The following is a 15,736-nucleotide window of genomic DNA, read 5'->3' as shown; positions in this document are numbered from 1 at the left end:
CTTTGATTCACCAGGAACTATTAGGGAAACCTTCCAGCGCCTCCTGTGAAAGACACAGGGATAAACACACAAACATTAACATGTTCCACAGTCTTCCAGTTTGATTTTCTCATCCTGTGGACAACAACATACAGGGATGCAGGTTTATTGTTAACTTTTGTAAGGTTTATTTACTGAACATATCCAGCTGCAGCTCCACTGTGATCCTGAACTGGATAAGCACTTAAGAAAATGTGTCAATAAATGCACATACATCAGCTTACTATATTTATCCAAACAGACGGGACCAATAATGCTTCACTGAGTCAGAGACTTTAACGTCTCTTCTATGTAAGAATGTCTCGTGCTGATATACCTGCAAACTTGACAACAAAGGTTTTTCAGGCTACATGTAGCTCTATGTCAGCTCACACATTTACATTTATGTCACACTTATTTCTGCTTTCCCATTTTATAATTATTACTTATATTTTGATTAGATACCTTGAGTTTGTAAATGATCAGATTACATAATTGGAATACAATGTATCCAATTCAAGGTCACGGGAGGATGAAGCCTATCCCAGCTGATACAGGACAAAGACAGGCTGCCAGTTTATCGCAGGGCTAACACGATATGTGTAACAGAAAATCCACTTAAATGTTTGATGTTTCTTATAATAATCATAATTATGACTATTATTTAAAGGTTTCTGTTAAGTCTAATTGTTGAATGTTGCCATTGTGTTTCTTAAATTTGTATAGTCTTAGTTTAAGCAGCAGGATCAAAGCCATCCCTTTGATCCTGACCACCTCTCCAGCCACTCTGTGCTGGGGGAGGTTTTATTGTAGATACATCCTATCTGAAAGATCTGTTTCTTTTGATGTAAGCTTCCTGGGTTTATGACCCTTTGGTCAGCAGGAGGTCTCTCTCTCACTCACACACACACACACACACACACACACACACACACACACACTTACTTACATACAGTGCCTTGTCTACGTAACCAAAGGGGGGTTGCAAGGGGAGGTGTTTTGTAAACTATTGTTTGAAGTTTGTCAATAAAAGGCAGCGAGAGGAGGCCACCATCGAGGTCATTGTCGTGCTGGACACAGATGAGAGGCCTCCCTTGCGCAAGTAATGGATCGATCGACTGTCTTGTTTTCTTCATGATGAATAAGTCTCTAGAATTAGCGGGGTTTGTGGAAACACAGACCCAACATTTATTTGGTCCTCCGAGCCGGAGCCTAACACATTGCATCCACCGAGGAGAGGGAGAGGACGCCACCGCAATGTCTGGGATGATTGACGTAAAGCCCTGGTGTTTTTGGCTTGTCACCAGGCCGGGAAGTTTGCTCCTGATCTCCCCTCGGGATGGATGACGATTGACGGGATCCAGAGACTCTTCCCATGAACGTAAACAAACAGTGAGTACAGAAGGCCTTAGAGAGCGGCTACGTGACCCTGCGTTGACCGCAGGTACGGGAGCGCGCTAGCCGCGTGAGAGAGACGCAGGCTTCTCCGCCATTTGGGGCGTAGAGAGTTCTCCGCCATTTGGGGCGTGGAGATAACCTAGGTTCGGCGTCTCCGCCGTGAAGGAGTCCGGAATCTCCGCCATTTGGGGCGTTAGAGAGTTTTCAACAGAGAGCGCTAGCTGTGCGTGCAGACGCAAGTGATAGGCCTATGTTGTGTGTGTGTGCGGGCCAGACGTGGTCTGCGTGAGTGTGGCTGATTGTTGTCTTGTAATGGAGAATAAGTCTGCCTTAGAAGGAGATTTAAAATTTATGGAGAAATTTTCACCGGGCAGCACGCAGTATGTAGGTTGTTGGCGTAAGAAATGTGGATTTGAAGGGACATTAGTGGAAGTTAAGTGTAAAATGCTGGTAGAAAGAATAGCTGTAAGTGTAGCAGGTAAAACAGGAAAAGCGAAGCAGAGGAAGGAATTGCAGTTAGCAGTTGCTAAGTTGTGGCTGGAGCAGGCTCAGAAGAGGAGAGAAGCAAGAATGTTAGCAGAAAGTAGAGCCAGAGAAGAGCGTGAGAGAGCAGAGGCAGAGGTGGAGGAGAGACTAAAGGCTGAGTATGGAGAGACATTAGGAGCAGCATTGAGTCCAAGACAGACTAGGCAGGGTAGGAAACAGAAAGTAAAGTTAGTGAACACAAACGTTACAACTACATATCCATCCCTGACACAACACAAAAAAACAAAAAACATATGGTGTTTCTGTAACAGAGTGTGAAGATGAAGAAAGTTTTTCTCCTGATCAATTCCGCGAGTGTGAGCATGTTTGACGTCATTGTGTGTGTGAAAGATATCCAGCTGGGGCAGACGTGATTCTGCAGGTCACCTGCCCAGTGGACAAAAAGAAATAAAATAGTTGTGTGGATGAATGATAGCATGAAGAGTGCTTGGTGTTTCTCAGTCTGAAACAGCTGTAATGCTACTTTCTGTTTTGGAGAAAAGTAATCGATAAAAATAAAAAAAACAGAGAGAGATGTGTGTTGTTTAAGCAGTGATGAGAATAATGAAAGTGTGATGAGAGATGAACACAAAAACATACTGAAAATGCATTAACTATACTAACCCTACATGCATATACACATACAATGATATTCATGAAGACCAGACAGCATCTTAAGCATGAGATTCTGTTTGTCATCTTGTCCAAGTCACTAGTAAGATGAAAGTGATACATAGACCAGTGGACTGAATATTATAGGACAGATGGTTGCATCATAGAGGAGAAAACAGAATGCTGATGAGAGGTCTTAAATGAGTGAGCTGAGTGAGCTGATTGTGAGTTTCTGGTGTGTGAAGAAGTTTTACCATGGCACACATTTAGTTACATGAGAAGAAACTTACTATGTGCTGAGACAGCAGGGTTATGCTGTATGTTGTGTGTATGGCTGATTGGATGAATGTTTGAGATTAAACTGGCTGTTGATTTGTCTTTTGTTATTAAGTTGAGCCTGCCAATTGGGTTGTTACGATTTATCCCCCTGGCATGAAGAACACGTGTCATGACTTTAACAAGGCCTTTCTTTCCTTTGATTTCCTTTATTCTCTTTCTTTTATTTTGTTACTTTCATGGTGCACTGAAAGTTTTGTTTGATGATCCATGTTTGAGCAGATCTGCACGATTAGAACCGAAGCGTCGTCAAGAAAACTGTTGCAAAATGAGCTTCTCCAAAATTAAAATGGGCTCAGGAGAAAGCCACTTATTTGGGACAATTAGGAAACAAGTTCCTGTCCAAAAGGATTCAACGAGGAAATCCAGTCTAAATTATTTTTCTTTTTGAAATGACGTTGTTTTGCTGAGCGTGGAAACGAATGCGACGATAATTTCCACAATTAGCAAAAGAAGGAATCACTGAGTGAATGAGTAAGAATTTTAAAATAAATGGGGAACTGACTGACTGACTTAACACCATTGTGTGAAGTTAACCCCCACCTAACAAAGGTGTGGATGTATCTCTGTGTGTGTCTCTGTTGCAGGAGCAGAAGGAGACCACAGGAGGAAACTTGGGTCACATGACTATGTGAACTCTGAAAATTTAACCTTTTAGTTTAAATTTTTCTGTGTCTGTGAATTTACCAGGTACCATTCACTACCTTGTGTTGCTCACAGAGATTACTGTGAGAAAGAGTGTATACACCTGCGCAGCGCTAACATTTACATTTCTTTTTACAGCAGATGGTTATTCATGTGATTTGATCATGTGATTTACAGCAGGACACAACTTAATGATGTTTTTCTACCACAGGATTACTGAGATTTTGTATGAAGAGAACTGTAGTTACAGGCTATATGTTGATGATGAAATTACACTGTGTTAAAATGTTGGAGAAAATGTGAATGTTACAGGGGAGAAATTAATACAGTGTGACACGTACTGTGATGAGACCATTGTTACTTTTTCCACAGCGAGTGTTAACTTTATGACCTTTCACAGCTCCTCTGGAATCTGGATGGCCGACACCTGACAACCAGGATGAACCGTGTGTTTGGCTAATGTTTGTTTTTCTTTAAGAGTGCTTGTAAAGGATTCGGCACAGACAGACAAGTGACGATTGAACAGATGTGCAGTGGTTACAGAATAGTTACATGGAGCTCATTATCTGACCACACTGTTGGGCTCATGGTGAGTGACAAACTTAAGGGACGTCACTGATTACAATGTGGAATGACGTTGAGATGTTAAATAATTTGGAACAAATTATGGGAAAAAGTAGGAGTTTAATGAGTTTAGAATAAACCTGCAAGGATACTTGTCTCTGTGATGCTGAATACTTTATTACTCTTATGATCTATAGTTAGATGCAAATGTGAAGTTGTTTTAACTTTAAGACTTTGTCTTCTAGGATACAGGAGCTGGAAGCTAAACAAGCTAAACATTTAATTGCTGACTAATGTTTTTACACAGGGTTACAGCTTGGAGTGAAGCTGCTCCAAGGGACAAACCCTGGAGATTGTTTTAGGGAGACTGTGCAACACTCTTGTACATGTCTCATTAGGGAGTTGACACATGGCGAAAGCCGTGTGGCGAGAGGAGTGTCGTTTTTTTGATTTGTAGATGTCGTGAGGTGCCATGACGAGAAGGAGTGACTCAGAGGATCGTCCACAAGATGGAAGCTGAGGCCTGGAGAGAGTCTTCAGGAGGATCAGAGATCACCTTCAGCACAGAGAGCTGTGCTACTGGGCTTCCAAAGGATCGTCACGAGGAGACTTTGCACAGCAAAATCTTAAATAAGATGAAAGAGTTTCGATGTTGACGTTAAGGAAGACAACTACGGGGTACGACGTGCTCTGCCTTAAAATCTTCAGCAGCGTTGGAAAATGGAACTTGAGGGAGCGTGCCAAGCTCCAAAAGTGATAGCGCAGAGGAGGTCCAGCGATGGACTTGTGGTTCTGTGAACAGCACAAATGCCAGGTGACTGTAAAATAACTAACAGCACTTTTTTCCACAAGTGAAGCCAGTAACTTACTATCCTAAAAGATTAGCTCTAGTTGCTCGTGCTTTACCTCCATGCGTGAGATCAGTATGTGCAGCAGTTTAAGCTGTACAATGTTTCAATAGTTTATTTCACCTTTGAAATTGTTAGTTCCACACGAGGTAGATGTCTACTACTGCAGACTAAACTTACATTTCTGTCACCTACAAGACACTTGTCTTTAATGTTACTGTTACCCTCACAACCACACATATTACCATAAAGTGGTGCACAATTCTGAATCTGTTAAACCCTTTTTGCCAACGAAAGAAGAGGGCACTTCTCGTGAGTGTAGAGAGCGCAAGGAGAAGAAGTGTAAGCTGAGGGATGACTTACTAAATGTGCCACTTGTTGAGGGAAAGGTTTGGTTTGTTGATGGTTTGAGTTTTACAACAGCAGAGGGACAGACTAGAACAGGTTTTACTGTAGCAGACAGTGAGAGAGAGTTATCTATGTAGGACAACTAGCATGTTTCATATTTGCTTGAGCAGCAGAGATGCTAGCTTTAACGGAAGCCTGTAAAGCTGTAGAGAGACAATATACACTGATAGGCAGTATACATTTGCTACTGTACATTTCTTTGTAGTGCAGTGAGTGAGACGAGGTGTGACAACCTCTACAGGGAAACCTGTAGAACACACCAAACTCTTGCAAAATCTGCTGGAGGCAGTGGTATTAACCAGTGGAATTGCCGTTTGTAAATGTGCAGCACACATGTGAGGGAAAGATCCAGTTGCATTAGGGAAAGTTTTTGCAGATAAGATCGCAAAAGAAGCAGCTGTAGTTAAACATGGTGTTAACCTTTTATCAGTACAACATCAGCAGACATGCAGGCCCACTCACCTACAGCAGGAAAACAGTTGTGACTTACAGAGGGAGCGAGCTTATAGGATGGTGTTTATTATCTGTGTGATAAACCAGTACTGCCTAATAATTTGTATAAGACTGCTGCTATTTTGAGCCATTGGCTATGCCATGTCTCAAACAGGAGGGAGATGAGCAGTAGTTTATACTCACTCTAGGATTATTAAATACCTTTTAAAAAAAAACAAAAAACTTTTTGCAGGCAGAAAGAACTAATGGAACAGTAAAGTTAAGATTTAGGAAGACAGGCAGGACATGGTTAGACTGTATAGAATAAGTACATGAGGATTACTCCAGCAGAGAATGGTCTGACTCTTTGAGATTATACATGTTAGAGCATTTAGAGTTCCAGTCTTCTGTAGTGATGATAGAAAAGCAGAAGAGAGAGCATATTAGCAGATTAGATGCTTGAAATGTTTAAAAGTAAAGAAGTCATGAGAACAAATGATCTGCCAGATGATTCTGTTTCTTCGCAGGAGCAGAGCCTGAAGTCTGGAGATTGAATGACGATAAGGCCATGGAGAGGAAGTGCTGGTCCAGTCCATGATGGGAAGGTCCATATCGGATGCTGCTGACGACGACCACAGCAGTGAAGATTGCTGGAAGGAACACTTGGATATATCAAGCGCACTGCAAGAAGGTGACACACATCCAGGCCAGTTCGGAGTGGCAGGAAGACCGGGAACAAAGGGGGGGGGGGGAAAGCCTCCAGGGCCCCTCGTCTCAATCCGGTGAAGAAACCAACTGAGCCACAGGTACTCATCAGAATGGCTGGGAATGTGCTGTGCATCTTCTTGTGCCTGTGGACCCTGAGTGGGATGACAGGGAGCGCACTGGAACAGAGCAAACCACACCAAGTGCTGCATGGGTTTTCAACAACTACTGGTGGCAGTTTAAGAACACAACCGCTCACATAAACAACGAGACCAATGGTTATGCTTGTGATGCCACTGGCTACACATTCTTCTGGACTGTGGCCATATAGCATCACTGAGAGCGAGACAGTTTGTTTGGTTGCTTTAGCAACACATCCAGGAACACTGCCAACTTTTCAACTGCTCTGAACCTGAATGGAAGGTTGATTCACCAGTAGCTGGGAAGGTGAACTGCTCTGGTAAGACAGACCTGCTCATCTGACTGAAAGAATATGACTTGTTGCAGGACATTATACGGTTAAACGAACTGGAAACAGGCCAATTGCCTATGTGTATGAAGGACAATGGATTAGCCCAAGTTGGAGATTAACCATGGAACATGGCAACATCACCTATTCTTTTGTCTTCTGCAAGAAGGATGTAAACAGAGAAGCCTTTTGTCTACATTTACATCATGAACACTTGAGGTTTTGAGCCAAGAAGATCAAAACAGCTTGATCCAATTTCCTTTACAAAGCTTTTTCTGTGGTGACAACAGGACAGGAGAAGAGTTGTAAATGCAGATAATTCACCAGTTGACTCTAACCCCCACAGGATGCCTACAGTGAGAAGATTTGGGGGGTCGATAGGAGTCATAAAGAAGGGTGTTGACTTGCTGCAGCTTTGAAGTTAGCTGAGAGCCATATGGACAAACAATAAAGTCAACTGATGCATTTAAACACCTATGTCTGTATACAGTTGGATTGTAGTGACATGTGATTTTTGAGAATGATGATTCTTCTTGTTTGACCTTTGACATTCAGTTGTGTACTTGAAGAAATACATAATGAATTGCACGACAGGAGTAGATCCGCCACAAGGCTGGATAGCTTGGTTACCGTCTGGTCCTTGGTGGCATCTTCTTTTGAAAATATTAATTCCTGTTTTTGAACTGTTGACACTGATTTGTTTATGTATAGGATGTAGTTTACTGTGTATGAATGAAATCTACACTGACACTGTCTAAACAAAGGGTGCATAAGTTGAAATTTAAGAACACAATGACAAAAAGGAGGGAAATGTTAAGTCTAATTGTTGAATGTTGCCATTGTGTTTCTTAAATTTGTATAGTCTTAGTTTAAGCAGTAGGATCAAAGCCATCCCTTTGATCCTGACCACCTCTCCAGCCACTCTGTGCTGGGGGAGGTTTTATTGTAGATACATCCTATCTGAAAGATCTGTTTCTTTTGATGTAAGCTTCCTGGGTTTATGACCCTTTGGTCAGCAGGAGGTCTCTCTCTCACACACACACACACACACACACACACACACACACACACACACACACACACACACTTACATACAGTGCCTTGTCTACGTAACCAAAGGGGGGTTGCAAGGGGAGGTGTTTTGTAAACTATTGTTTGAAGTTTGTCAATAAAAGGCAGCGAGAGGAGGCCACCATCGAGGTCATTGCCGTGCTGGACACAGATGAGAGGCCTCCCTTGCGCAAGTAATGGATCGATCGACTGTCTTGTTTTCTTCATGATGAATAAGTCTCTAGAATTAGCAGGGTTTGTGGAAACACAGACCCAACAGTTTCTTTATAAATACATTTTGATTTTTTTTTATAACCCCTAAAATATAAACCTGAGCTGTTTCAGATTCTGACCTCTGACCTCAGTGACCTGGCTGTGTCCTCACTGCAGCTCCCTCTTGGAAGTACGTCTGCTTCTTGTCTTCCCCCAGTGTTGACCGCCTGCCCTTGATATCACGTACTGTACCTGAGGAACAAAAAAGGACAAACACTTGCCTTCATTTAAGAAGTACATTCATACAGAGGTAATCTATGGAAACACACTAGTTCAACCTTTGGGAGAAATCAGTTCCTGTGAAACATTTCTGTAAATGAACATCATGTGGAGAATGAATGAAATGAGTTCTTCAGGTGACTCAGCAGTCCCACACTGACAAATGAAATCTAGTTAAACTATTAAGCATATTTTCTCTTCTGAAATCTGTGTTAAACAACAACAAACATAAATTAGAAACAAAAATACAGCTGAGTAGAGGCTTTACAAACCACCAGCAGCCATAATGCTAAATTTTAATCTTCAAATGTTTCTGAGCCGTCTTCAACCTGCTTTTAACACATGTGGAGATACAGAAATTCTTTTATTGCTGCCATATAATCTGCATCATTATAATTGCATTAATAACATTCTTTACAGCATTATTTCATCTAATAATATTTCTCACAGTATTGATATTGCATTACAGTTGTTTATTGAAGATGTCCATTTGAGGATCCTTCCATTATGTTAACTTTTATTACAAATACGGTTAGAAATATTTTATACACATTGCATATCTGTGCTTATTTTGAGTTGATGTTCGGTTCATTAAGGGTCTTAAGCTTCACTGGCGTGACTGTCCAGGTGATACATGCTGAGGGAAACTAGAACATAGAAGGATAACTGCAATGCATGCTTACAGTACATATAATACATATAATCAAGGAATGTGTCCGGCCTGAGGCCTTAACTCATTTGGTGTCTTACTATATTTTATTCTACTTGGTAACAGATGATCAGAGTCAATAATTAGCCTCAGAGACCCTGAGGGCTTGAAGTTTATTACCTTGTATGGAAGGTGTTATAGAAAAGAGAAGTTCTATGTCTGCTTATAGCTATTAAAGATGTACGATTAATGTCTGGAACCTATTTTAATCTGTCATTGACGCCATGGGGGGGCGTGTACCCCACTGCTTTATAAGTATCCACAACATGCATTTTGGTCAGAAGACATATGTTGATGTTTTCTCTGGGCTGTTAATAAACTCATCGTTTGATTGCACTTTTCTGGGGCCTCCGTGGTTTGTGACACTGCTCTACATTGATTGATTTCGCGACACACATTAAAGTCCAACAGTCAATGCAGCCTGACTCAATCCTAGATGTACACACACACAGAGACACAGAGGTACTGTTTAAAGTTTAGTGTTAACCTGAGTCACTGATCATTTGCAGTATTACAGAGTCTGGCAGTCTTTGCATGATGTCCACGTCACTATAAGTTTCTAGCTGACTCTCAGGTGTGCCAGCAGGAAAGAGTAATAATAGCCTGCATCCTGAGGTTTGTCATGCAGGATTAAAGGAGCCAGGCTTTGTTCACACAGCTGGGATTGTATTTTACACTGACCCTGGGTCAGTATAAGTATCATACAGTTTAAACGAAGCACTGAAACTTGCACATATTTATTACAGATGCACTGAAGCTAATCGAGATATTTGCTGTCAGTCTGTGGCTGCGATTAAACACTTTACTGGAAACTTTATTAACTAGTAACTTCATCAGTCCTGACAGAAGCTAATATTTCTGTGCTAACATCGTTTAAACAGTAACAGCTTTCCTCCAATATAAGCTAACGTTTACACCGTAACTTTAAGCTAGCACCATAAAGACGGTAAAACACGTAATAATATCTACAAATGCATCTTAAAGCTCTTATATTAGCACTCGGTGTATTACTAACATAACCACGTTAACATTACTGACACTCGCTGACTTTTAATAGTCATTCTATAAATGCTGTCCGTTTAAATGGTCTTACCTGTAAACACTGCTGTATTCACCGGATTCCAGCCAGAGTGGATTCTGGAGTCTTCCACGCTCCTGTTAGTGATCCTCCATCTGGATGGATGATAACAACCTTCTGAACAATCTAGCAGGAGATGGCCCATATCTATGGGACTGATTTGTGCTAATAACGCCCATTGTATGTACTGATAACAGCTGAAGCGGGTGAATAAAGTCACCCAAGCTGTGCCATTACCCAGCATACACCACTCCCTCCATAAATGCAATAAACGATACAAAAGTAATAGCCTATAATTAATTTCTCTGCTGTATCTGCTGTTTCTCAGGTAGTTGCTTACATTATATAATTTATTGTGTTCTGTATACGTCACTACAATGTGATTTTGGAAATGTATAAATATACGGACAACAGGCTCTTCCGCAGCAATCTCTTGTCGTCAGTTTAGGGAGCTCTATAGTATTCAATGAGAGGACCCTGCACGTCAATTCTCGACGCGAGGGGGGTACCCTGCGCGTCGATAAGTGAAGCAGAGGGAGCCTGACCATGCGTCACACGTTTGACGAGTTGGGAGTGAGAACGCGTTGGAAGAGCAGGATCAGTGACTACAGCACCTACTGCAGGAAGCCACGACATGACTCACCGGGGTCCATGTGTTTGTCTGCTCTGCGTCTGCTCTGAAAAGGGCAGATTTTAATAGCAAGCAAGGTTTTCTTTCCTCAGCAACGAAACCTTATGTTCTGAGTTGAACAACAGAAGGCGACAGAGAGCAACACAAACTGTAGAGCGGTGTCTCTGTATTTTTGTCTTTCATATCTTTGCTTATATTGGTAAATGGGGCGGTGTTAATAGGATTTACGAAGGGGTCACATGTTTAAAATAAAGAAACCAGTATGTTTGTGGCCATAGCTTCTGGAAAAAATGTTCTTTATAAAATAAAATACAATACAGCTTTGATTTCATTCATGAGAGATTTGCATCAGATTAAATCCCAGTACGTCATTCACAACTGTTTAAATGTCGGATATCAGTTTTTGCTAGACCATCTATTTATAATGTTATGGAATAAATATATATTCTTAGTGGTTATTTTCTATTTATATTGTTTTATAGAGGCCAGCAGGGCTGGACTGGGACAAAAAAATCAGCCCATTTTGACTAGAGACCAGCCCGACCAGGTATTATAGGAAAAACCATAAAGCCTTTGAATGAAAACAAGCGCTGTTGTCACAGTGATGTACACTGTCTTGTTGGTATATATGTATCAATCTAATAAACTTAAACCTACACCATCCTCCCTATTCTGGTATTCTAAACAGTACCTGAAAGTAGACTGCTTGGTCGAGTTAACCTCCTGAACTATCTACAACACATGGTGAAAACCTGAAAGTAAGACAGAGAAGACTAGAGGTGAGACATGATCATTACTGATTACTGATGACAGATTTATATTTTCATAAACCATTTTATTTGCCACATGTCAAACACCATGGCAGGGCAAAAATATTTTTTCTAACATTGCAGCCTTTAAAAAGTGAAAGGAGATAGAAAGACAGATGAGAAATAAAAACTTAATTGACTTTTTGATGGCATTTTACACACAGTACTGGTACAGTATCTAGAAAATGTGGGAAAATGCTGGCATCATAAACAGTACTTAGCTACTTCTGAAGAAATTATGATGGGACCCTAAAAAAAATACTATGTACAATAATGGATTTCTATACATTTTACATCAGATAAAAACGTTTGTTGTAAGATTCAGAGCGATAAACAAACAAGAGAGAAAAGCCGATCAGCTGATCACTGATCAGTTTCATGATTGAAGTAGAAACAGGAGAGGGAGGGCGAGAGACTGAGAGAAGAAGAGGCAGCTGTGCAGCAAAGACACAGAATAACTCCAGCTTTGTGTCCATGACAAACTGTTCCTTTTCACCTCAATACCAAACGCGCAATATTTTCTCTGTATACGAGACCATTCCGTTTTTTGCGGGACGGTTGGAAACTCTAATAACTAACCTTATAAATAAGATAAAACAAGTTCAACATGAATAAAATCATAGCACCCGCCCAGCAGTATAGAAACTCCGTCATGCTAGCTACGCAGTACAAGTGATTGTAACTGACTGTAAAAAGTCAGCACAACGAAAATAAACTCCACCTAAACTTGGTTTATATCTGACCCAGATAGACTGCAGTCATAACTTCTTACCTGAAGTTCAGTTGCTCCTCCTGCCTTTCCGTCATCCTCCACCACTTGCTAATGTTACTGAATCTGTGGAAGCTCCGCAATAGCCACCACCAAACAATTGAGTTATTTTTACACATCTCCCAGCATCTGGCCAATCCACCACCTTTCAGTGTTTATACCGTTACGGAAAAAAACGAAGAAAAAAAAACCCCATCGGCCCATAAAAACGAAAAATCACCATCGGCCCGCCGGGTCCAGCTATGGAGGCCAGTATAGAAAAACGCCACTTTGAGTTGTAACGACTGCAGAGGGGTAAATGCAAACACGCTTACACACATAAGTAATAATTAGACTAATCCTATAGATCAGAGAGTCCCGAACATGATATTCGGAACCAACTTTGAATAACTAAAAGAACAATGGATGAACATATTAGATTATTGAGGCGTCGCAGAGAGGTGCTTTCCTTTTCTGTCCTTTACAGAAGAAGGAGCAGATTCCAGAACCACCGCAAAACCACGAAGGGTTGGCGAGAATCCAGGAAGCACCAGACGAACGGATCTGGGCATGAAAGGGGGACCCAAAAGAAGCTAGCGTCTGCAGCTCTCTTTTTCCGGTGTTGTGCCAAAAAGTGATTGTCTGCCAAAAAGTGATTTCCGATATTTGCCAAAAACTGATTGCTTGTATTTAAACTGCTATAAATAACTTGTTGGTGTATAATATGTGAAACATATGGCAAATCTATCCCTCATGAATGATATCACGTCATCTTGAGCAACAAACAACATTCCTGTAACAAGGTAGAAGCCGCAATCAGTTTTTGGCAGTGAGTTTTATGTATCCTTTATGTATGCAGTTAAAAAAAAAAAATTGTTGACTTTAAAAATGTGTCTTTTAAGAGTAATCTGGCCAAGAGGACAGCTGAAATTGCAAAAAATGCGAAAATAGTTCTGTAAATATATTTTAAGTGGACAAAAGTGAGCTGATTGACTATAATGTAAGTGCAACTAGAAAAATTTGCATTTCCTGCGAAAATGCTGTGTGGATGCCTTAACGCTGAAGATGTCTGCTGAAAAAAGCTGAAAAAGTTGAAAAAAAAAAACCCAAAAATGTTGCCCTGAGCGGGATTCGAACCTGGCCCTTCTGGTACTCAAGGCAGGTACTCATCTCTCTGCACCAAACTCTTTCTCACAAAGAAGAGGTGGAGAGACTGACAATTGTGCTGAAATGAGCAGAAGCTGCTGAGAATTGTGCTGATAAGAGGTGAAAAGGCTTAAAATGTTTCAGAAGAGGTGAATAAGCAGAATTTGGGCAGAAAAGAGGTGAAAACTCTGAATATTTTGCTGAAAAGAGTTCAATCAGCAGAATTTCTTCTGAAAAGAGTTCAATCAGCAGAATTTTGCTGAGAAGAGGTTTTTTCTGAAAACAGCAGAAAAAACTGAAAATTTTCCTGAAAAGAGTTCAATCAGCAGAATTTGTGCTGAAAAGAGTTCAATGAGCAAAATTCTGCTGAAAAGAGGTTTTTGCTGAAAACATCTGAAAAAGCTGGGATTTGTGCTGAAAAGTGGTGAAAAAGCTGGTATTTGTCCTGAAAAGTGGTGAAAAAACTGAAAAATGTGCTGAAAAGGGGTGAAAAAGCTTAAATTTGTGTTGAAAAGAGTTAAAAAAGTTTAACTGTTGACTGAAAGAAATGTTGCCATAAGCGGGATTTGAACCCGGGCCTCCCAGTCCGAGAACGGATGCTCATCTCACTGAGCATCCGTGAGATGCTTTATTGTGTGGATGCCTAACGCATCCACACAATAAAGAATAAAGAGAAACAGGAACTCAATAGTGTGGATGCTTAAGCATCCACACAATAAAGAATAAAGAGAAACAGGAACTCAATAGTGTGGATGCTTAAGCATCCACACAATAACACAATCACAAAGATACTTGAGAAACAGGTAATTTTTAAATTTTATATATAACCACTTTCTAATACTTGTTCACCAAAGTCGATTTAGCAACATGCGTAATGATATTATACATAAAAAAAACAACAAAAAAAAAAACACGCAAACATTGGAAATCACTTTTTGGCACAACACCGGAAATGTAGAATAAAGATTATGTTTGAGCTTTGACCACACTGAGTTGGGTTTTTTCTCGGTCAGTAAAAGAATATAAAAGAACCGGATTTGATAATAACCAGAAGGAAAGATATCTCTTTGTTATCAGTAGATAATAATGCAGTGAGAAAATAAATTCCAAATAATTTATGCTTACAAGTAGAATTTGTATCATGTGCGACACTCAGTGTGTCCGACTTCACTTCCTTTCATATCAAAAATCCTTGAAAGAGTAGTTGTCAAACAGCTAACAGATCATCTGCAGAGGAATGGTTTATTTGAAGAGTTTCAGTCAGGTTTCAGAGCTCAGCACAGCACAGAAACAGCTTTAGTGAAGGTTACAAATGATCTTCTTATGGCCTCTGACAGTGGACTCATCTCTGTGCTTGTCCTGCTAGACCTCAGTGCAGTGTTCGATACTGTTGATCATAATATCCTATTAGAGCGATTAGAACATGCTGTAGGTATTACAAGTACTGCGCTGCAGTGGTTTGTATCATATCTATCTAATAGACTCCAATTCGTGCATGTAAATGGAGAGTCCTCTTCACACACTGAGGTTAATTATGGAGTTCCACAGGGTTCAGTGCTAGGACCAATTCTGTTTACATTATACATGCTTCCCTTAGGCAGTATCATTAGAAGACATAGCATACATTTTCACTGCTATGCAGATGACACCCAGCTCTATCTGTCCATGAAGCCAGATAACACACACCAATTAGTTAAACTGCAGGAATGTCTTAAAGACATAAAGACCTGGATGGCCGCTAACTTTCTGCTTCTTAATTTAGATAAAACTGAGGTTATTGTACTCGGCCCTGAAAATCTTAGAAATATGGTATCTAATCAGATTCTTACTCTGGATGGCATTACCTTGGCCTCCAGTAACGCGGTGAGGAACCTTGGAGTCATTTTTGACCAGGACATGTCCAGGATCAGGATGTCCAAAAAACTCACTGAAAAGCCTTCAGCTAATCCAAAATGCTGCAGCAAGAGTCCTGACAGGGACTAGAAAGAGAGAGCATATTTCTCCTGTTTTGGCTTCCCTTCATTGGCTTCCTGTTAAATCCAGAATTGAATTCAAAATCCTGCTCCTCACATACAAGGTCTTAAATAATCAGGCCCCATCTTATCTTAATGAC

This window comes from Diplotaxodon limnothrissa, linkage group LG19, assembly GCF_057381915.1.
Source record: "Diplotaxodon limnothrissa isolate DT_005_m linkage group LG19, D_limnothrissa_male_GT1.1, whole genome shotgun sequence".
Taxonomy (NCBI): domain Eukaryota; kingdom Metazoa; phylum Chordata; class Actinopteri; order Cichliformes; family Cichlidae; genus Diplotaxodon; species Diplotaxodon limnothrissa.
Note: the sequence above shows the minus strand (reverse complement) of the source record.